Here is a 21,823-nt window from a genome sequence, read left to right on the forward strand (position 1 = left end):
CACTACCCCAGACTTCTCCCGCAGTGGTAGATGCAGACAAGCTGTCCATTACTAGGATCCTTGTTTTGTCTATTGCACAGACAGGTGAGAGCGGTTTGCAGGGGCAGCCAGGAGCGCTCCTGCGGGAGAGGGAGACTGAAGGGAGGGGGCTCCTTGCCGGCCAGGTGCGCTCCTGTTGGGGGAAGGCGCTGAGGTGTGCTGACGTCACAAAGCAGAACAGGTGCCGCCAGAGCCCGAGGCAAAAGAGGGAGGGAAGGCGCGGGCGGGCCTGGCTGGTATTGAGCACGCGCGCCCGCCTGCCCGCCCGCGAGTCCCGGGGAGAGCGAAGGCGCGCACAGAGCCAGCGAGAGGAGCGCCCGAGTGCCGCGCAAAGCGGGGCAAAGCGCAACTGCAGGGGGAGGTGAGTGGGGCTGTGGTTCAGGGGTGGGGGTGCTCTGAGAGGGCCGCTCTCTTCTCCCGCCCCGCCCCGCGGCGCGGCTCTCTGTGCCTCTGGGAATTGCCGAGGACCGGGGCTGGAAACTTCCCAGTGGGAAGATGGGGGCTGGTGCAACTTGTGCGGGGTGTTCCACGGGCCTTTGGGGCTGGGCTGACAGCCGCCGTTCCCCCGCCTTCCCCCCCCCCCGGGTGCAATGCAGTTGGCTGTGCCTCCAGCAATTACAGTTGTAGAGCGCCGAAGTTCTTAGCCAACGGGGAAGGGAGGGGGCTGGGCTGGCGAGGAGCGGGGGCTTTGTGAGGGTTGGGGGATGCTCCTGTTCTGGTGAGCCCCCCGCCCCCATTTTCGGAGGGTAGTAGAATGGCAGCAGCAGCGAAGGAGGTAATGGGAGCGTGGAGCTGGGTTTCTCTCCGGGCCCCTCCAAGCTGTGCTCTCCCTCCCCGTTAAATGCCTTGGGCTGCCTGCGACGCGGCTCCGTGGCCTCCAAGGGGCGGCTGCAGCGACTTCTTCGGCTTTTGTTTCGCTCTTGGCCGCGCCGGACCTGCAGCCCCGGAGGCTGACTCAGAGCTCGGGCAGCTGGGCTTGCGGTAGGTGATTCTCCCAGCAGGTAGTGATTTTTTTCCCTCCTAGTCACTGCCAAGGACTTAGCGAAAAATTGGCCAGATTTCCTGGCGCGGCAGGGGGAGAGGGAGCAAAGGGCTGGCTGCGCCCGGGGCTGCAGCCTGTCCTAGCCGATCGGCTCAGTTCCCCCAGACTGCGTAGCCGAGGCTGTAGCGGGAAGGTAATAGGAGCAGTCGCTGACAAGCACCTGGCGGGCTGTCGCTTTGCTGAGCTACTTGTTGACTTCGCCATGAACTTGAATAACTAGTCTTCGTTACCACGGCGCTGCGGCTAAAGTCGGGCTGTCTCTGGAAGGGAGGCAGTGCCCGGTGGCATCCGTGCATCTCCCATTCCTGCGCTTAGGGGCTTGGTCAGGTGACTATTTTTGTGACAGCCACTGCGGATAGCAATAGCTAGACGTGCTCTCTCGCCCTGGGTCAGGCGACAGTCTCCTCTCCTGCACTCCTAGCTGCAGTCTCCTGCTTTTAGTCCTTGCCATTTAATACAGTGTGTGTGGTCTTCGTATACTACATCCTGCCTCTTGTGTGGGGGAGGAGGGAGAAGATGGACAGGATGACCTCCTGAGCTCCTTTCCAGCCCTATATTTTTATGGTTCTATATTACTGTGAGAGGTAAATGTATGGGGATATTGGTTTGACTGTAGTTCCCAAGGCAACCTGCTTTTGATGCAGATTATATTGCATGAAGCAACACAATGGTGGTTATGCTTGTCATTAACGCATATAAAGGTATGTAAAAAAAAGTAACCCATTTTTTGGCAGGTGTTAGAGTTTAAGGGATCTACAAACTGAGCTGCTGTTCTGGTTGAACTGGATAAAATAACTTTAATGGGACACTTTTGTCTTGAAATCTAGGCAGTTTCAAAATGAGTTCAAAGTAATCTACATATTACTCTTGCTTACGAATCCCTTCGCTGATTCTTATTATCTTAAATCCACATTTTTTTTTCTGTTTTTGAAATATTTTTTCTTTGTGGGAAAAGAACCCCAGACAAAATTTTATATAGTGAAATATGAAGCTGTGTATATATACAAAATACTGTCACATACATTAACATGTGGGGGAAATATGTTTTTCTCATCTTAAACAAATCTTGGGTGTTAATTGTAAAAGGAAATAAAATACTCAGACAAGTGATTTTCTTTTTTGTTGTTGTCCCGTTGATGTCCTTTCATTTAGTTTTGTATAGCTTTGTGCTGACAGAATAAGGGAGTTAGCAGTGATGAACCAGAAGTCATCTGCTCCTTGCTCCAGGGATTTACTTCCATTTTGTGTCCCTATATTACTGTATAAATGACCTTAGCCTTGATCCTGGAGGGCCCATCTACTTTCTCACTGTAACGAGTCTAGCAGTTCAAGACTCTGTCTACTTGGAGACTTTAAAAGTTGTGGCTTTCATGTGACTGAGCTAATACCATCAAAATCTTAATTGAAGACCTCAAGTTGAACGTCAACTATGCTTTCAGAAATTGTCAAGTGCTTTGTCTAGTAACCTTTGTCTACTACCTACTCCCCATATAATTAAAAATACTATATTGAGAATAAATACCTCCCTTGTACATTTTTGTGACCCGCCACATAAAACAAACATCTTCCAAACAAATAGTAAGAATTTTACTGTATTTTAAAACCAGTACCCTCTTTACAGAGCAGATTGATGCATTTCCCATCTACCCCCACCCTCCCACTTCCCCCCCAGGGTCTGGTAGAGTTGTGTACTAAAGTCCTCTTTGGAGGACTAAAATCAGTGTTGACATTTGGAACATGTAGTTAAAGTAGTACACTACGGTGAGCATCTCCAATTAAAGTGGAAGTTAAAAATGTTAAAATAATGGTGACATTTTAAACGACTAGTAATTGCTAGCACCCACCTTGACCAATTTAGTGTAGTAATAAGAGCTATAGCATTCTTGTCAAATTTTTTGAAAATATTTTGAATGTTTACACCTCCTTTTGTTTCTATTTATACAACACAGAGTTGACAAAGAGAAGAGCGCTAAAGTTTGAAAAGGGCATTGAGCTCAAATTTGACACCATTGTTCTAAGGCCAAGCAGGGATTGTGGGTTTAAAAAAAAAATCAAGTTCACCATCAAACTGAAGAACCAAAGGTGCTCTGAAAATACTTGTTAAGGAAAGCTGCTTTAATTTAATAAGTGTGCATGATAAAGTGTGCTATTGGGACAAAGATGATGAAATTCCTTCATAACTTGCTTCACAGTACAGGCTCATAAAGTACCACTGGGTAAAATATTTCTAGGGTTCATTCATAAAGGTTTTTCAAGATCGGGTTAGGCTGTCACAGGTGTTTAATGACAAAATTCAAGTTTTTACCTGCCTTAAGTAATGATGGTACTTTCCTCTCCAATGTATCAAGGGTTTGGCTATGCTAGTCTGACACTTATTTTGTTTTAGGATAGTAATATTATTGAAGGAAGAAAAAGCCCTGAGTTTAAAATTTGGTGAACACTTAGGCTATATTGTATAGCATGATGATTTTGGTGAGCTGAGTTATTGATATACAGTAGTTGCTTCCAAATTCCTTATGGGAAAAACTCGTCATGCTGTTAATGGACTAGCATTTATGTGAGCAGGAAGCCTTTGAGAGTGCTGACTAAATCCTCAAGAATTTAAAATCAGTTAATGACACATATGGATGCAGTTAATGAGTCTGGATTACAAATATGAGCTGACTTTATTTACTGCCTTTTCTTGATTGTGAAATATAGTATGTCCTAAATGTCCTTTTTCTATATTGCAAGTGATAAATTGTAGGGGCTGGCTCACCACAGATTCTGTTGAGTTCTAATAAAAGCTGTTTAACGCCAACTGTGATCTCTTAGAGTAAAAAGTTGAACATTAATCTTAGTCTTGCTTTACAATCTTCATTGTACCAAACATATAGGAAGAATAAACAAAATGTGAAGGATGTGGTTTAATTAAGCCAAAACTTCATTTACTTGTCTGGGAAATATCTGGCAATAACTTGTCCATTCAGATCCTCATTCCTTCCTTGCTCAGTACTACCTTTTTGCTCTTGTCATCGAGGCACCCGTTGTGAGCCTGCTTGCCCTGCCCAGATTTCTCTGTTACATCAGTGTGGCATGAAGAATGGTCTGAGGTCAGAAATAGTCTCTTATAAACTGACCTAATCATGCGTGTACCCAGCTCTGATTTGCCATGCCCTTCTGAATTGATTCTCGAATGGGTTAGGGTCAGCAGCTCCCCACCCTGCTCTGGTGCAGCCTTTCAGAGTTTATAGTTGCCCCTGGGAGAAGGCCCTGATTGTCATAAAATTCTAAATTGTCTTCACCCAGGTGCACTAGAATCCTGTCCAATGGCTACTTCCTGGATGTCTGAGTGCAAGAGGCATCAGCTGGTCCCAGAGCAGCTCCTTTTTTCATGCCAACTCAAAATCTCCTTGCCTGTGAACTTACAGGTGAACTAGCAGCCCACCAGTGGACCCAGTGCACAAATCATATCTGCAGATACATGCATCAGTTCATGTGACCCACTCCTTTACGCTTGAAAATTGAATAGATATTAAAATTAGCCATTCATGCCGTTGAACTTGGATTACCCACTGGAAGCCTCACATATGTTCTGTACTCCATCTGAATTCCAATGCCCAATTGTCTGCATCCCTCGTGCAACACCAAACCTGAACAAAGGGGACCTAAATTCATTAGCCAGGATTGGTCACATTATTAAGCCTCCTTGATTGCCACACAATAGTATTTTTGTGAGGTAACTCCTTAAGCCCTTAATGCCCTGACTAGCAAATCCCTGCCTCACCACCCCCTTGTAGCACTATGGACTCATCTTGTCCTCTCATTTATTTTTTACGTCTACAAAGTCAAGATGATGGCTCACCATCCTGAGAGTCCCTAAACTCCAAAAGCCTACCTGAAGTATCCCTTGCTGACCCAGGCACTAGTTCACTGGCTCTAAATGCTCAAAAAAATGGCATCAGGAATGTGGCCTTGAACAAGGCTGCCTCTTGGTTGCACTGGCATATCTGGTGGAAAACCTGTGCCAGATATCTAAGAATCTGAATAATGAATTGTTGGGGATTTTCTCTTGGCCCTCTATCTCAAGACCACTCCTCTAACATCCTAACTAAACCTGCTGCAAGGATAGAGTAACCTTTTATCCAGCTACAGATGATGCCTGGTAAGTGTCCAGATATGGCTGGCACCAGAAGAACTGTTTTAGCTCGAAAGCTTGTCTCTCTCGCCAACAGAAGTTGGTCCAATAAAAGATATTACCTCAACCACCTTCTCTCTCATCTAATAGCAGTCATACTCCAAGTTTCCAAAGGGCCAGTGGCATCTGTTTTGTGTTCCTTGTTGGCTCCTGGAGTCAAGTCTCCGTCTGTCCTGTCCATCTGAAATTGAGAAACAACATTGACTATTCCATTATTACGAGTAAACCAGAAGTTATTTATTGAATGCTGCAGGACAAGTGCCCTTGCAAATCTCATCACGCTGAGTGATCTGGAGGACTGTTGATCAATAACATGTGTCGCTTCTGCGTTGTCACTCCAGAAACACTTTGGTTTGTAAACTCCTTCTCCCAAATAGTCACTGCAACTAAAATTGGAAAGAATTCCAGGAATTTACTATCTCCTTTTGCATTTAGTCAGTAAGCCATTTCTGAGCACACCACCTGCCTTAGTTTAAAAAAAAATTACCCTGATGCATCAGAGCCAATTTTTAGGTCTGCCTCTAGCATAGCATCCATTCCTCTCTCTGAAAGGCAACTCCATTAAAGTGATTTAGGAACTGTTCCCATATCCATAAATCTTCCAATTGTTTACTCACTCTTATGAAAATAATTGGGCCTCAGTACCCTAGCAGTAGCAGCTGACAGCCAAGCAGAAAGTGCTCATCTTGGGGCCACGACTTTATATGCAAAATTAGGATGACCAATAATAGTCTGCACTTCATGTAGTACAACCTTATTGACTGCCCTTACCCTCCTGATCAATCCTAAAAGTTCTGTGAACTTATTTCTGGAGTATCCAGAGATCCCAACTTGGCTATTTAACTCAATTCTTAAGTAAGTGACCTTAGAGAAGAGCCTCTCTGTCTGTTTTTAGTTCTGCTAGTGATGCTCTCAACCTACCCGCCACAGTCTGGAGTGAGGCCAGCAGATGCACACTCATGCTCTATTAGGAATGGCAGGATATAAAGATACCCTCTCTCAGGCCCACAGGGGGCCAGTGGCTTACCTGCGCCCTTCTGATCAATGCCTAGCTCAAGTGTTGTCACTTTCCAACCCAAAAGAGGAGGAACGCTTAAAAGAGCTATGACCCTCTCCTTGACCAGACAAAGCCTGCCAGCTTTCGGAGTTGGAGGGGGTCGCATTATGAACATTGGACTTAAATTTAGGTTTATATTGCATATAAGATTATGCTCACTCATTTTAAAGAGTATTACACAACTTTCAAGTAACTTGTAGATAGGGTTGCTTTAAAACTCTTGGTTTTGTTTGAAAATAAGATGAAGCAGATAAACCTGCAGCTACAATTCAGTGCAGTGCTTTCACCAGTTACATGCTATCCAGCATATGAAGAGTCTACAGTTCATAAATACCCAGTGAACAAATTTGAACTCCAACTAAAAATGGCATACAAAATAGTGGCTGCTGGGCATCATTGTTAAATAACGGCAGAGTATTACTCTTCATTTTTTGGGAGCTCAGATTGAGTGTATGGTGGAACAGTAGAAAGAAACGTTCTTGCCGCACAAATAAATGGCTCACATTGTTCTTGGATGCCCAGCTTTACTTTTTCCCCCTTTTATTCCACTTAGATTACAGGTCAGAAGAACAAATCTACCTCCCTGCTTTTGAGGTACCAATTTCAGCCGTAAGCATAGACCTGTAGTATTTCCAACCCAAAGTGTTATGTAAGTCAGGGCCCCCAAATTCATGAGTGAAGAAAAAATCCTAGGCTTTTAATTGCCTTTTTAGCTTTAGGGTACATGGTTTCAAACTTCTCTGCAACCATGAGGGCTAGAAACATTTTTATGAAAGCAGAGATTCTCATGTAGTCACATGACTCCAAGGGCTGGGGCCTTCAGTAACAAAGTACTGTGAGACACATGATAAAATAACCAGGGTTGGCAAACTAGATCTGTCTAGTTGAATGGATAGTAGCTGTTTGATCTAAGCATTATGAAAATACTTACTGTAAAAATTAGAAATGAAGGTTATGGAATCTAACCTAGCCATCCAGTAAATATTGGATAACGGCAACTATAAAGCTGACGGCATAGCACGTTCCTCTTTCGGGTAGGTGATGCGGATGCAAGTTTCATAGTATGAGCACAGACTCCAAATGCCATGTGATTAAGTAGGAGGTCTCATAAGTCCCTAATGATGTTCACTTCCTTCTATAATATATCATGGTTAAGGCCTTGCTTGAATTGTGGAATGATTGTCAAATAATTATGGCTGAGTTGCGGAGAAGACCTAGAAAATCCCAGAAAAGTAGTAATGGGCCTTTATTAATTGTGATAATTTGGGAAAGCCAGAGAAGACCTGTTTGTTTAAGAAAAATTTGCTGGAACAATATAAACACTCAGTATTATGTTATGCCTGCTAGTAGTTTGTAACCAGATATTTTGCTGCAACTCTATTACAGTCATTAATGCCCAGGGCTCACAGTGGAAGCCCTATCATACCCAGACAGGGGGAGCCTGAGCCACTCTCGGCTCAGGTAAATGGGGTTGTACTGTGTACTAAAGGGGGCGGAAAGTGTGTTGCAAACCTCAAAATATATGAAAAATTGTGGACAGGGCAAAGTAAGCTAACTAAACTCAAAATTGCTGTGGAAGCCTAGTATTGTGGGATCCGCAATATCACAAATTAAGCAGGGCCTTAATCATGGTCACTATGGTAACTGTAAGGCCAAGAACTTTGCAAGTTCAACTTAACTGTACAGGTCTAAAAAAAATCACTTGAAAAGTTACTGGAATTGCCAGGTTTATGGCACCAAGAGGAACTTTTTTTGATCTAGCAACAAATACAGCTAAATGTGTTCACTGGAGTTGCAATGATACAGTCTTAAAGTCCTGCACTTAGGACGGAAGAACCCAATGCACAGCTACAGACTAGGGACCGAATGGCTAGGCAGCAGTTCTGCAGAAAAGGACCTAGGGGTTACAGTGGACGAAAAGCTGGATATGAGTCAGCAGTGTGCCCTTGTTGCCAAGAAGGCCAATGGCATTTTGGGATGTATAAGTAGGGGCATAGCGAGCAGATCGAGGGACGTGATCGTTCCCCTCTATTCGACATTGGTGAGGCCTCATCTGGAGTACTGTGTGCAGTTTTGGGCCCCACACTTCAAGAAGGATGTGGATAAATTGGAGAGAGTCCAGCGAAGGGCAACAAAAATGATTAGGGGTCTGGAACACATGAGTTATGAGGAGAGGCTGAGGGAGCTGGGATTGTTTAGCCTGCAGAAGAGAAGAATGAGGGGGGATTTGATAGCTGCTTTCAACTACCTGAAAGGGGGTTCCAAAGAGGATGGCTCTAGACTGTTCTCAATGGTAGCAGATGACAGAACGAGGAGTAATGGTCTCAAGTTGCAGTGGGGGAGGTTTAGATTGGATATTAGGAAAAACTTTTTCACTAAGAGGGTGGTGAAACACTGGAATGCGTTACCTAGGGAGGTGGTAGAATCTCCTTCCTTAGAGGTTTTTAAGGTCAGGCTTGACAAAGCCCTGGCTGGGATGATTTAACTGGGAATTGGTCCTGCTTCGAGCAGGGGGTTGGACTAGATGACCTTCAGGGGTCCCTTCCAACCCTGATATTCTATGATTCTATGATTCTACCTTTGAAAATTTCAAGCTGTAAGTTCATAATCAAGTTTAAAGTAGTAGAAGAACCAATAGAATATTGCACAAAGCATTACTGTATATGGAACACTATAAATGGAGTTTACCTTTCACCATATGTTGAGGTAAGTGTCTCAACATTACTTTAACTAATATAGTATAATGCAAAAAGTCAGAGGTAATTAAACAAAACTGTCTAGAGAAGTTGTCTGCCACATGCCTCACAACAGAGAAATTCATCTAGTTCTTCTGAAATTGTGGTACCGAAGTAACTTGACTGTTCAAAATTTTTCTGTAGCAAACTTAATATGGAGTACCAATGAAGATTTCCTTAACTTAATTGCATCTTTATTGGGCAAAATTACATACCAAGTGCACATTAGAATGGCTATGCTGCAACTCTAGAAGTAGCTTTGCAACTCAGTTATGTTAGTTTGAAATAATTTATGTATAGTATAAACTGTTATGGCAATTGTTCAACCTCTTTAAATCTATAAAATTCAAAACTTCATAATTCTAATGCCTGACCTACAGAACAGGAAAACTGTTTTTACCACTTCATAGCCTTAAGACCTTTGTTTCTCACTGTTTAGTATTGCTTGACGCAAACAAAAAGGTAAATTAAACAGCAAGAAAGTTGCCAATTGAAGACCATTGACAGAACTTCTAATAGCTAAGTTTGCTAGATGCTGAAAGTCGATGCTAGCTAAATAAAACTTCTGTACTACAGAGTCTTCAGAACTTTGTAAGATTTGATGCAAAGCTCTCAAAGCTTATTTGAAATAACTCCTTCACTGTTCAGGAAAATATGAGGTTGTCATAGGAATAAGTACCAAGGATAGCCTGGTGTGTCACTTTGAGTAGATATGTTGAAAGTTATTGGTTAGGGCACAAGCATTTTCAGAGATTGTGGAGGACATTATTTAATAATTGGTTCAGTAAGTTACCTAAATGACGGTAAGTCTAGGATCATCTTAATTTTTCCATTACTCAAAACTTCTCATGGAAATGAGTGTCCAGCTGACAAGAATCAATCAATTTTTAGTTTAACTGGATTATTCTAGCAAGATTTGTCTTAAGCGTGGAAATGATACAATGACGTCTCTTCTGAAGGGCCCTTAGTTTACTTGAACTGGGGAATGAAGAAAATACATTTAAACATATTCATGAAACTGGACTCATGGTTCAGTTTGGTTGTAGGTGTTCAATTTAGTTTCTCCACTTCAGACACTTTCTGGTAACTTATGTGGAGGCACTGTTTAGGCAAATGTATGCTTTTGTACATAAACACACAGGTATTTTTTCCCAAAAACTGTTTTTACCATTTGGCTTTAACAAGCAAAACAAAATCGAATTAGGTAACAGCAATATTGATCAATGGCACTAATTATGATTTTAGCAGTCAGGTTAGTGTCCATCTTTTCCATGGTTTTCCTAGTTCCAAAAAGTTGCCCAAAGGTTTAAATACTGGTGTACTTTCTATTGCTAAAGGAACCTTCTCTTCCATCCAACCGTAAAAAAAACCCCATTGCTTTGGCACATTCTTTCACTATTTTATTCTCCTTGCTCTGAGATGAGTAGAGTCACTGTAATTTCTCCTTTAGCTAGAGAGATAATAGTTGATGTTGAGTGACCATCTTTATTTCAGCTATGGTTCCTTAAGTGCACTTAAGGTGTTTAGATGTTGCTTGTGATTATTAGAACTGGGAGCACTGGCTGTTGGGAGTCTGAAAGGACAGGAAACAGGAAAGGGGGCGGGGGGAGTTGAGAGGCTGGGAGAAAGCTACAGAGGGTGCAGCAGCAGCTTGGTAAAGAGGTTTCCACTTTGAAAATAAAGTCCTGTTGAAGCTTGTAAGTACCTTGCCTGGTTGCTACAACACTTTGGCAATGAGGATGGATCTTCTGCCTCTGAACCCACCTGCACCCTTTCTGCAGAGCCCAGGTGAGCCTCCAATTGTTTTTACTACCTGGATCCATATGTTTGAGACTTACCTGCTTGCAATCAGTGCTATAGAGATTTCTGAAGTAAGAAAGCATGCTCTGCTTATCCACTGCCTTGGAGCAGAAGGGCAACATATATTTTATACTTTTTCCCTTGCAGATGATAAATATGAGACTGCACTCACTGCATTAAAGATTTTTTTTTTGTGCCAGAAGTGAATGTAGTAGCTAATCGCTACAGATTTCGCCAATGTGAGCAGAAACCAGGGGAAACTATAATGCAGTATATTGCTTCTCTGAGGAGTCTGATTGTAATTTGTGACTTTGGGAATATGGCAGATGAGATGATTAGAGACCAGCTCATTGAGAAAACAACCATGCTTCATGTAAGAGAACACTTGCTTCTAGAATCACTACTTACACTAGAAAAAGCAGTAACCATTGCTACTCAGATTGAGTCAGCTACAGCTGAAGCCAAAATAATGAGCATGGATACAGGAGGCACAGTCCAGGCTGTGACTCCTTTGCAGAAAAGTTCACTACTACTGCAGACACACAACTGCAAGAGGAAAACTTATAGAAAAACCACTGAATCAGCAAATTCAAATACAGTAAAATAATGTTTTGTCTGTGGATCCTCACAACATCTTGCAAGCTACACAGGAAGTCCAGCAAAAGTAGCTCAGTGCAATCGTTGCAAAAAGATTGGACATTCTGCTAAAGTATGTCACAGCAGCCAGTTCAATCAACCAGTGCATGCAGTTACAATACCAGATGTTACTGTGCTGAGTGTGGACAAAATTACTACTGCACATATTCCAGAACAGATAAAGTGCACTGTAAACGTTTCTGCCATACCCTCAGGCAAACCACACTCTATTCAGCTAATGTTGGACACTGGCTCAGCGGTATCTATACTACCCGATTCCATCTATCTGCATTACTTTAAAGATGTGCCTCTTACTGAACCCAAACTTCACTTGGTGTGCTACTTGAAAAACCATATTCCAGTACATGGCTGCCTGCCAGTAAGAGTTACTTTTGGTGATTGCTGTGTAACTGCAGAGTTCTACGTTGTCCACAAAGGCACTCCTATCCTTGGCAGAGATTTATTGGCTGCTTTAAATCTCAGGGTAGTGAATGGACGAATTGATCTTCCTCAGCAAAGCACTCTTGCAGTACACACACCAGTTTCAGCTGGGACCCAACACCAGGTTGAGGAGAAACTCGGCTGTGCTTATGGGTTTCTGCATAAAGTTAAAATGCGGAATAATGTGGTGCCTGTATGACAAGTTACAGCGCTTAACATTTTCAGTCAGGGAAGCTGTTTCAGAGGAACTTAGAAAACTTGTTCAAAAGGACATTTTTGAAGAGATAGACTCCTCGGAATGGGTTTCACCTATAGTAGTGACGCAGAAGAAGGGTGGAGACATTCACCTTTGTGTGGACTTAAGGGAGCTAAAAAAAGCTATTGTGATTGACAGCCATCCTCTTCCTCACATAGAAGAAGTATTTGCATAACTCCCATGGAGCAAAGATGTTTTCTACGCTTGATTTGCAGAGCACATACGACCAGGTCATGTTGCATGAAGATAGCAGAGACCTTGGAGCATTTATTACACATGAGGGACATTTCGTTTTAAACATGTTCCATAAGGTCTCGCATCTGCCCCAGTGCCTTTCAAAAAATGTCATTGATTCTGGAGACTCAACATGGAGTTCATTGCTATCTGGATGATGATATTGTGTTTGGAAATACTTCTGAGGAGCATGACAATAACCTGCAGTCGGTACTAAAGTGCATCAGCACAGCAGGCCTCCAGCTCAATAGGTCCAAATGCAAATTTAGACAAACTGAACTCTCCTTTCTGGGGCATACAATTTCACAGGCTGGACTAAAACCTGATCCAGATCATATCCTGGCAATTTCAAATGCTAGGAAACGCAAGCTCTATCAGTGTAGCATTGACTGCTTTCCCAACATCATTAAGAAATTTGACTACATTGATACTCCAGTGTCTCCGTTCTTGCCATTCTAGTCTAATATATTTTTTCTAGTTCTGAGAGAGTTCATTGACTTATTGATGCTTGATTTTTTTTAAACATTAACTCATTTTCAAGTTACTGCAATCTTTGGACTATGGTACCAACTGCCATCAACAAATTGCAAATATTGGCTTTTGCACTGTCTCACTTCATATAGACTCAAATAGCTCATTCTAAAACGGTGGTTCTCACACTTTTGTATTGGTGACCACTTACACACAGCAAGCCCCTGAGTGTGACTCCCCCCTTTATAAATTAAAAACACTTTTTTAATATATTTAACAGTATTATAAATATACTGTTGTATATTTAACAGTATTATAAATATGCTGGAGGTGAAGCGGGATTTAGGGGTGGAAGCTGACAGCTCATGGACCCCCCCACACTTAATAACCTCGTGACCCTCTGAGGAGTTTTAGACCACCAGTTTTGAAACCACCAGTTTGAGAACCCCTGTTCTAAAAACACTAGCTGTATAATGTCCTCTTAGGCTTGGAAGTATATCAGCATGCACAGCTGTAGTCCAGTATGGCTCTAAATGGTTTTACAAGGAAAGAAAATCATGTAGACTTGATACTCCTATTGTACTGTTTATGAAGGTTGTAATATAAAGCAACCCAAATCAAAAAACCTCAGATTAAGGTATTACTATCTGAACTGTATAATTATGAATGAGTGAGCTCATTAAAGGATGCCCATATAATTAGGGAAGCCTACATTGTAGATGCTGTTACATTATCATTCCTTTTTTGTTCTGTATTTACAATGGTGTAGTAGCTACTGTTGTTGAAACCATTATATTTCAGATGTGATTGAGCGAGATGCTTTGAGGCCCTCTGGGTGACAGTATGCATCCGATGAAGTGAGCTGTAGCTCATGAAGGCTTATGCTCAAATAAATTGGTTAGTCTCTAAGGTACCACAAGTCCTCCTTTTTCTTTTTTCTCTTGAGACTAGTAGTTGAGACTCCCAACAACAGAACGACGTGACTCAGCCTGGCTTCCAATACTAATCATGATGGAAGAGCCCTTTGTTTTACTTAAGACTCATTCTCCTCCCCTTCCCCCACAAGAGCCAGATCCCCCTGCCATACTTGATCTGACCTTAATATTTCACCAACAAAGAAGGGGGGATGCAGCCTTTCAGATGCAATTCTTGAGCTAACAAAGAGGCTGTAAAAAGAAGGAAGCAGGAGACTACTTGAAGTGAAGTCAAGAAGCTGTTGGGAGGATGTATGAAATAACTGATGTTCAGTGATCCCTCAACAAAATCTATATTGAACCTTTTGGGTTTGCCAGCTGCTTTCAGTACCACAGACTGGCAAATTTATGTTGTCTAGTTGAAGAGATTTCAGAGTAGCAGCCGTGTTAGTCTGTATTCGCAAAAAGAAAAGGAGTACTTGTGGCACCTTAGAGACTAACCAATTTATTTGAGCATAAGCTTTAGTCAGCTACAGCTCACTTCATTGGATGCAAAAGAGGGTAATCTTTTTGAATGGCACTGCTCTTTTGTGAGGTTGCAAGGAATAGCTTTTAGTGTTTGCTCTGATACTGAGAACACCTCATGGAGAAGTACTGCAAGCTTCCCTCTTGTCTTGTCTTGTCTTGTCTTGTCTCCTGCTCTGCTTGTATGTGAGGGTACTGGGATGGCCAGTGACTGGAAATGGGCTGGTAATGTCTTTGGCTAATTCATTACACTGCTCCAGCCAATTCAGGTAACACATAGACTGAGCAGGTGTCAGCCTACCAATGTTTGAATAAACGTAAGGAGCTGATCGGAAGCTATCAAGGTTGAAGAGTCACACACAGATTGGGGAAGCAACCTGAAGATTTCCAAAAACATCCACACCCCTGATTATGGGGAGTACATTGGTTTGTTACCTAATCTGAGGGTGTACATTCTGGTACAGCTGTAGCCAAGAGTGGTTTTTCCATATGTCCTGGTGAAGCCAGTACAGCGTCTGCTCCAGGTGTGGGCCTTGTTACAGTTGGTCATACCTCTATCTCAAGAGTAAACTGTAATGTGTTCTGCACGGGGGCTGTCAAGGCTGATTTCCCCACTCTTGCATTTTGAGTGCAGAAGGTGGGGCCCACAAGGATTTTAAAAATTAAGATTGGCCACTCCAGGCTTGTATTAAACTCCCAAGGTTACAGTTGCTCTCTGACCTTGGATGGGTAGATGCTGCCACCACGCAAATGCAAAACCCCTTGGAACCCAGAAAGGCGCACTTGGGAATTCCTTCTTTTGGGATACCCTCAAGCCCTTTCACTCCCGCCTCCGGGGAAGAGCTAAGAAAAGAAAACCAAGAAATTGGCTGTTGCCACCAGCTAACTAAAAACATGTGCACAAAACTTAGACACAAAAATCCAAATCCTGTTCTTAAAAAAGTTACATTTTATTAAAAACTAAAAGAAAGAAAATACATCTGGATCTTAGGCTTTTACTAGATTTGAAAATCCCACTTACAAAAATTAAACATCAAGAATAACTTTCTTGAGGTCCAGCTTAAAGGTTACAAGCAAAACAAAAACATTGGGGGTTAGCACAGAGGAGTCCACAAGACATAAGAAATAAACAAAATAAATCTAATCACATCTTCCTACACCCTTTCTGATCTACTTACATATCTGGGTTCCAAATAAGCAATTCTAGGTATGATTCTGATGATTTTTATGCCTGGCCTTCAACTTCTCACAGCATAACTGCTGCCTTGTTCCCTTTTACCCTGGAGAACAACAGACCCAAAGGGAAAGTTTTTTTCGCTAATTTTAAAAAGTTCTAGCCTTCCCATTGGCTCTTTTGGTCAGGTGCCCACTCCCTCCCTTTACCTATGGACTTTTTTAACCCTTTACAGGTAAAGCAAGAAGAGAACAGCTACTAACTGGGATTTTATGGCTGGCTGGCTGTGTCCATAAAATGGAGCTATCCCCCACCCCCATTTATCACAGGGGCTATGCCTTGAAACAACAAGGAAGTTGAAGATTTGGAGTGAAGATGCCCACTGTGTCATGTGCAGAGTGCATGACACCAGTCTCCTGTTTGCATAACACAGCTGCATCCCTTTCTGACCTTCCCATCTTAATATGGAAGACATTAAATCAAACTTCCTTAAAAGAGTTGTTCGTAGTTGGGGGAGGGGGGTGGATGCCAAACTTCCCAAGGAAAAAAGGAGTGGGAAAGGTGACTTAAAGAGTAGAACTAGGTGGGTGTCTGGTTGGTGAGGCAGACAGAAATTGAAGTGGACCTTTATAGGCATGTTTCAGAGTAACAGCCATGTTAGTCTGTATTCGCAAAAAGAAAAGGAGTACTTGTGGCACCTTAGAGACTAACCAATTTATTTGAGCATAAGCTTTCGTGAGCTACAGCTCACTTCATCGGATGCATGCTGTGGAAAGTGTAGAAGATCTTGTTGTACACATAAAGCATGAAAAAATACCTCCTCCCACCCCACTCTCCTGCTGGTAAAGCTTATCTAAAGTGACCACTCTCCTTACAATGTGTATGATGATCAAGGTGGGCCATTTCCAGCACAAATCCAGGGTTTAAGAAGAACGTCTGGGGGCGGGGGTAGGAAAAAACAGGGGAAATAGGTTACCTTGCATAATGACTTAGCCACTCCCAGTCTCTATTCAAGCCTAAGTTAATTGTATCCAATTTGCAACTGAATTCCAATTCAACAGTTTCTTGCTGGAGTCTGGATTTGGAGTTTTTTTGTTGTAAGATAGCAACTTTCATGTCTGTAATCGCGTGACCAGAGAGATTGAAGTGTTCTCTGAGTGGTTTATGAATGTTATAATTCTTGACATCTGATTTGTGTCCATTTATTCTTTTACGTAGAGACTGTCCAGTTTGACCAATGTAAATAGCAGAGGGGCATTGCTGGCACATGATGGCATATATCACATTGGTGGATGTGCAGGTGAACGAGCCTCTGATAGTGTGGCTGATGTTATTAGGCCCTGTGATGGTGTCCCCTGAATAGATATGTGGGCATAGCTGGCAACGGGCTTTGTTGCAAGGATAGGTTCCTGGGTTAGTGGTTCTGTTGTGTGGTATGTGGTTGCTGGTGAGTATTTGCTTCAGGTTGGGGGGCTGTCTAGTCAAGGACTGGCCTGTCTCCCAAGATTTGTGAGAGTGTTGGGTCATCCTTCAGGATAGGTTGTAGATCCTTAATAATGCGTTGGAGGGGTTTTAGTTGGGGGCTGAAGGTGACGGCTAGTGGCGTTCTGTTATTTTCTTTGTTAGGCCTGTCCTGTAGTAGGTGACTTCTGGGAACTCTTCTGACTCTATCAATCCATTTCTTCACTTCTGCAGGTGGGTATTGTAGTTGTAAGAATGCTTGATAGAGCTCTTGTAGGTGTTTGTCTCTGTCTGAGGGGTTGGAGCAAATGCGGTTGTATCGCAGAGCTTGGCTGTAGACGATGGATCGTGTGGTGTGGTCAGGGTGAAAGCTGGAGGCACGTAGGTAGGAATAGCGGTCAGTAGGTTTCCGGTATAGGGTGGTGTTTATGTGACCATCGTTTATTAGCACTGTAGCGTCCAGGAAGCGGATCTCTTGTGTGGACTGGACCAGGCTGAGGTTGATGGTGGGATGGAAATTGTTGAAATCATGGTGGAATTCCTCAAGGGCTTCTTTTCCATGGGTCCAGATGATGAAGATGTCATCAATATAGCGCAAGTAGAGTAGGGGCGTTAGGGGACGAGAGCTGAGGAGGCGTTGTTCTAAGTCAGCCATAAAAATGTTGGCATACTGTGGGGCCATGAGGGTACCCATAGCAGTGCCGCTGATCTGAAGGTATACATTGTCCCCAAATGTAAAATAGTTATGGGTTAGGACAAAGTCACAAAGTTCAGCCCCCAGGTTAGCCGTGACATTATCGGGGATAGTGTTCTTGATGGCCTGTAGTCCATCTTTGTGTGGAATGTTGGTGTAGAGGGCTTCTACATCCATAGTGGCCAGGATGGTGTTATCAGGAAGATCACCGATGGATTGTAGTTTCCTCAGGAAGTCAGTGGTGTCTCGAAGGTAGCTGGGAGTGTAGGGCCTGAGGAGGGAGTCTACATAGCCAGACAATCCTGTTGTCAGGGTGTCAATGCCTCTACATACCACACAAACTGTGCTGACAGCTTGTGCCACACGCTCTCAAAGAAACTGCGGAATCACCTGATCAACATCCTCTACAGCAAACAGGGAAAGATCAAGAATGAGCTCTCAAAAATGGATACTCTCATAAAAAAACAACCTTCCACACAAACTTCCTCGTGGCTGGACTTTACTAAAACTAGACAAGCCATTTACAACACACACTTCTCTACAAAAGAAAAAGGACACTAAACTTTCTAAACTACTACATGCCACAAGGGGCCACAGCAATGGTTCCCTCAACCCACCCAGCAATATTGTTAACCTATCCAACTATACTCTCAGCCCAGCAGAAACAGCTGCCCTATCTCGGGGCCTCTCCTTCTGCCCTTCCACCCCCACAAACATGATACAGTTCTGTGGTGACCTAGAATCCTATTTTCGACATCTCCCACTCAAGGAATATTTCCAATATACCTCTGAACAACATACTAATCCACAGAGACGTCCCTACCAACACTACAAAAAGAAGGATTCTAGGTGGACTCCTCCTGAAGGTTGAAACAGCAGACTGGACTTCTACATAGAGTGCTTCCGCCGACGTGCACGGGCTGAAATTGTGGAAAAGCAGCATCACTTGCCCCATAACCTCAGCCGTGCAGAACACAATGCCATCCACAGCCTCAGAAACAACTCTGACATGTCAAAGTTTGACTCAGACTCACAATTTATCAGACCACTCTGTTTTATTAGCAAAGCTGCTCTGTTAATACATTTAGAAGTGAGCCCCCTGAGTGGGGCTTGTCTTTTAATTTATACAGTTTTTTGGAGAACAAGTTACAGACAAAAGAAGAAAAAGATTTTAGTCACCACCCTTCAAGATCCCTGAGACCAGTCACGTATCTTCAATTACCTGCCACCCTTAACAATCTCCTTTAACCGCTTCCAGTTAACTTAACTAATTGCCCTTCACACCTTCCATTCTGATGTCTGCTTGTTAGACGTGCTGGCTCTATCTTAATTGCTTCTCCATTCAAAATCTAACTGTCCCTACATGTGCTCCCTCAGATACTTTGTAACATGTTTTTGGCATGCCCTCTCATATACAATGTATCCAGCATGTCCCCTTATACAATGTTATACTTTCACAATCCCCCCTTTTGGTCAAGGCTACGCCCATGACCAATGACTTACTGGATTCCATACATCAATCGTTCTTTTTCATTACTTTCACTGGTGACATTGAACAACATTAGATTAGCACTCTGGTTAGGGGTAACCTGATGGATGGTGTGTCTTGTGCAGTTTTGGATACAACAAGAAATCAATTGAAAACACACAAAGATTATTAGAATTCCAAGTAGGATAGTCAGGATTCCTTGAAACAACCAGTTTCCCAGACTGGAGAAATTGAATAAGTTACTTATCCATTTCCACAAGGAGCTTGGTTCTTCGTGGGGAAGGTATGCAATTTGCTCCAGATGGCTAGCACGATTTATTACCTCATTAGTATTATCAGGTATGTATACACAGCATTCTGTTCCAATTAGAGCACAGGTCCCTCCTTTGGCTGCCAGTATTATATCTAATGCCCGACGGTTTTGGAGGGCCACTTATCAGACCGCTCCTGCTTCTTTGGCTAGAGCTTTTAAGCTCTCTCCTGTTTCATTGGCCATGATCTCAACCACCGCTTGTAACCTTAAAAACCTTTTTGTGTGGTGGATTACCCCCCATACTGGGACTAAAGAAATGCCAACAGCTTCTTCCCAAGTTAGGGGGCTTATGTTATCCACATACCATTTAGCATCTGGCAAGTCCCTCCTTTTTCGCCTGAAATTACGGAGGCAATTTCGTGGGAGGGATTGAAGCACCTGGAATTGTGGGAAAAGCTGAGCAGGATAACAGATACCTGACCAATTTGCTGGTAACACAGTGTAAGCATTTTCCCCACAAACCCAATGATGTCCCATTAAAGCTGGGAAGGGTTGACTGCAACCCTTTGACATGTAAGAATTTACGAAGGAGGAATAGTATCCCCCAAAGGGCACAGGATGATTTTCACTGGGAGAAGAGGTAGCATTCACATGACATTTGTAGATGGTGCTGTTTTTCTCAGGGAGGCTGTAGGGGGAGCAAGAGATTGAATCTTTGGTTTGATCCCAGGTTGAGAGGAAGTTTCTTTCCACACCCAGTTCGCCATTCTCCAACTTTGTTTGAATAGTCCCATACACCATGGGACACGATGTACTGGAGACAGCTGCTCCTCCCTAGATTCAGCCCTGTCCCATTACACACCCAGCACCAGTGGCCCTTTCCTTTCACCACACTTATAAGTTTAGGAACATATGTTTTTCCCAGCCTCCAAGTGTCATTTTCCTTCCATGTCCTTTTAGGTGGATAGGGTCCTCCAGCAAGCTCTGAGGAATTCAAAGGGATTGCCATGGTGGGGATACTAGCTTGTGAGTGAGCTGGGATGAGGCTGCAGACCCAGCAATTAGAAATATTTAGGATCTGGGCTATCTGCACCTGTTGTTGGATGAAAGAATTGTCACTGTCACTCTGGATTCCCCAGACCCTCAGGACACAGTAGCTGAGCATTAAGCTTCTCAAAGGACACATGTTGGAAGCAGGACCCTTTCTGGTTCCGACAACCCCTTTCGAGGGAACCACAGTCATGGTTTTACGTCCACCAGGCAGCAGGCGCTAAGCTCACTACTGCTTCTTGTTTGTTGGGTCCTGCTGTCTGCTTAACCTCTGCTTCTGGCAACCCTTACGAGAGCGCAGATTGTAAGGTATTGCAGGCTGTTCCTCTTTGTCTTCTGGGGTTGAAGCTGGTTCTGCGTGGTCTTGCAGAGGTGCTTGGTCCCCTTGAGGTGGCGCTGGCTTACACTGTGAGGCGTGGATCCATGCAGCGATGCCGGATAATTTCACTGCTGTCTGGGTGGTGAACGGTACCTGGTATGGACCCTTCCACTGGGATTCCAAGGCGTGCTTCCGAAGGTGGTGCCGCAGGTAGACCCAATCACCAGGCTCAAGAGTGTGACAGGCAGCAGAGGTGGGTTCCGTCGGCCAAGCTGCTCGCACCTGCGAATGGAAGGAGCTCACAGCTTGCATTCCTCCTTTGCAGTACTGGAGGAGCGTGCTGTGAGTTAGGTTTAGGTCTGGGGCTGGGGTAATAGTAGCCATTGTTCGCATAGGGCGTCCCATGATGATTTCAAATGGACTCAATTTGTGTCTCTGGGATGGGGATGACCGAATTTCCATAAGGGCCAGTGGTAAAGTAGCTGGCCAGTTTAACCCTGTGGAACTACAGATTTTTGCCAGCTTATTTTTAAGCACACCATTTCGCCTTTCAACTGCCCCTGCACTCTGTGGATGGTAAGGGCAGTGCAACATGTAATACCTGGTGTCAAGGTTCCTCCCCCACTCTGAACTCTAGGGTACAGATGTGGGGACCTGCATGAAAAACCTCCTAAGCTTATCTTTACCAGCTTAGGTCAAAACTTCCCCAAGGTACAAAATATTACACCCGTTATCCTTGGACTGGCCGCTACCACCACCAAACTAATACTGGTTACTGGGGAAGAGCTGTTTGGACGCGTCCTTCCCCCCCAAAATACTTCCCAAAACCTTGCACCCCACTTCCTGGACAAGGTTTGGTAAAAAGCCTCACCAATTTGCCTAGGTGACTACAGACCCAGACCCTTGGATCTTAAGAACAATGAACAATCTTCCCAACTCTCGCACCCCCCCTTTCCTGGGAAATGTTGGATAAAAAGCCTCACCAATTTGCATAGGTGACCACAGACCCAAACCCTTGGATCTGAGAACAACAAAAAAGCATTGAGTGTTTTACAA

At 43.6% G+C, this 21,823-nt stretch overlaps 1 protein-coding gene across 2 annotated transcripts in view; it reads left to right on the plus strand.

The window, feature by feature from the left end:
* Positions 1-282: 282 nt before the first annotated feature.
* Positions 283-21,823, plus strand: part of MTUS1 (microtubule associated scaffold protein 1) — a 207,929-nt gene continuing 186,388 nt past the window's right edge. Inside the window, exon 1 of one of the 2 annotated variants that reach the window (XM_073341912.1) lies at positions 283-400. The gene's annotated coding sequence lies outside the window, so the exon portion shown is untranslated. The remainder of the gene's footprint in view (positions 401-21,823) is intronic. The other variant, XM_073341911.1, reaches the window with a different exon arrangement.

Source organism: Lepidochelys kempii, chromosome 4 (assembly GCF_965140265.1).
Source record: "Lepidochelys kempii isolate rLepKem1 chromosome 4, rLepKem1.hap2, whole genome shotgun sequence".
Classification (NCBI taxonomy): Eukaryota; Metazoa; Chordata; order Testudines; family Cheloniidae; genus Lepidochelys; species Lepidochelys kempii.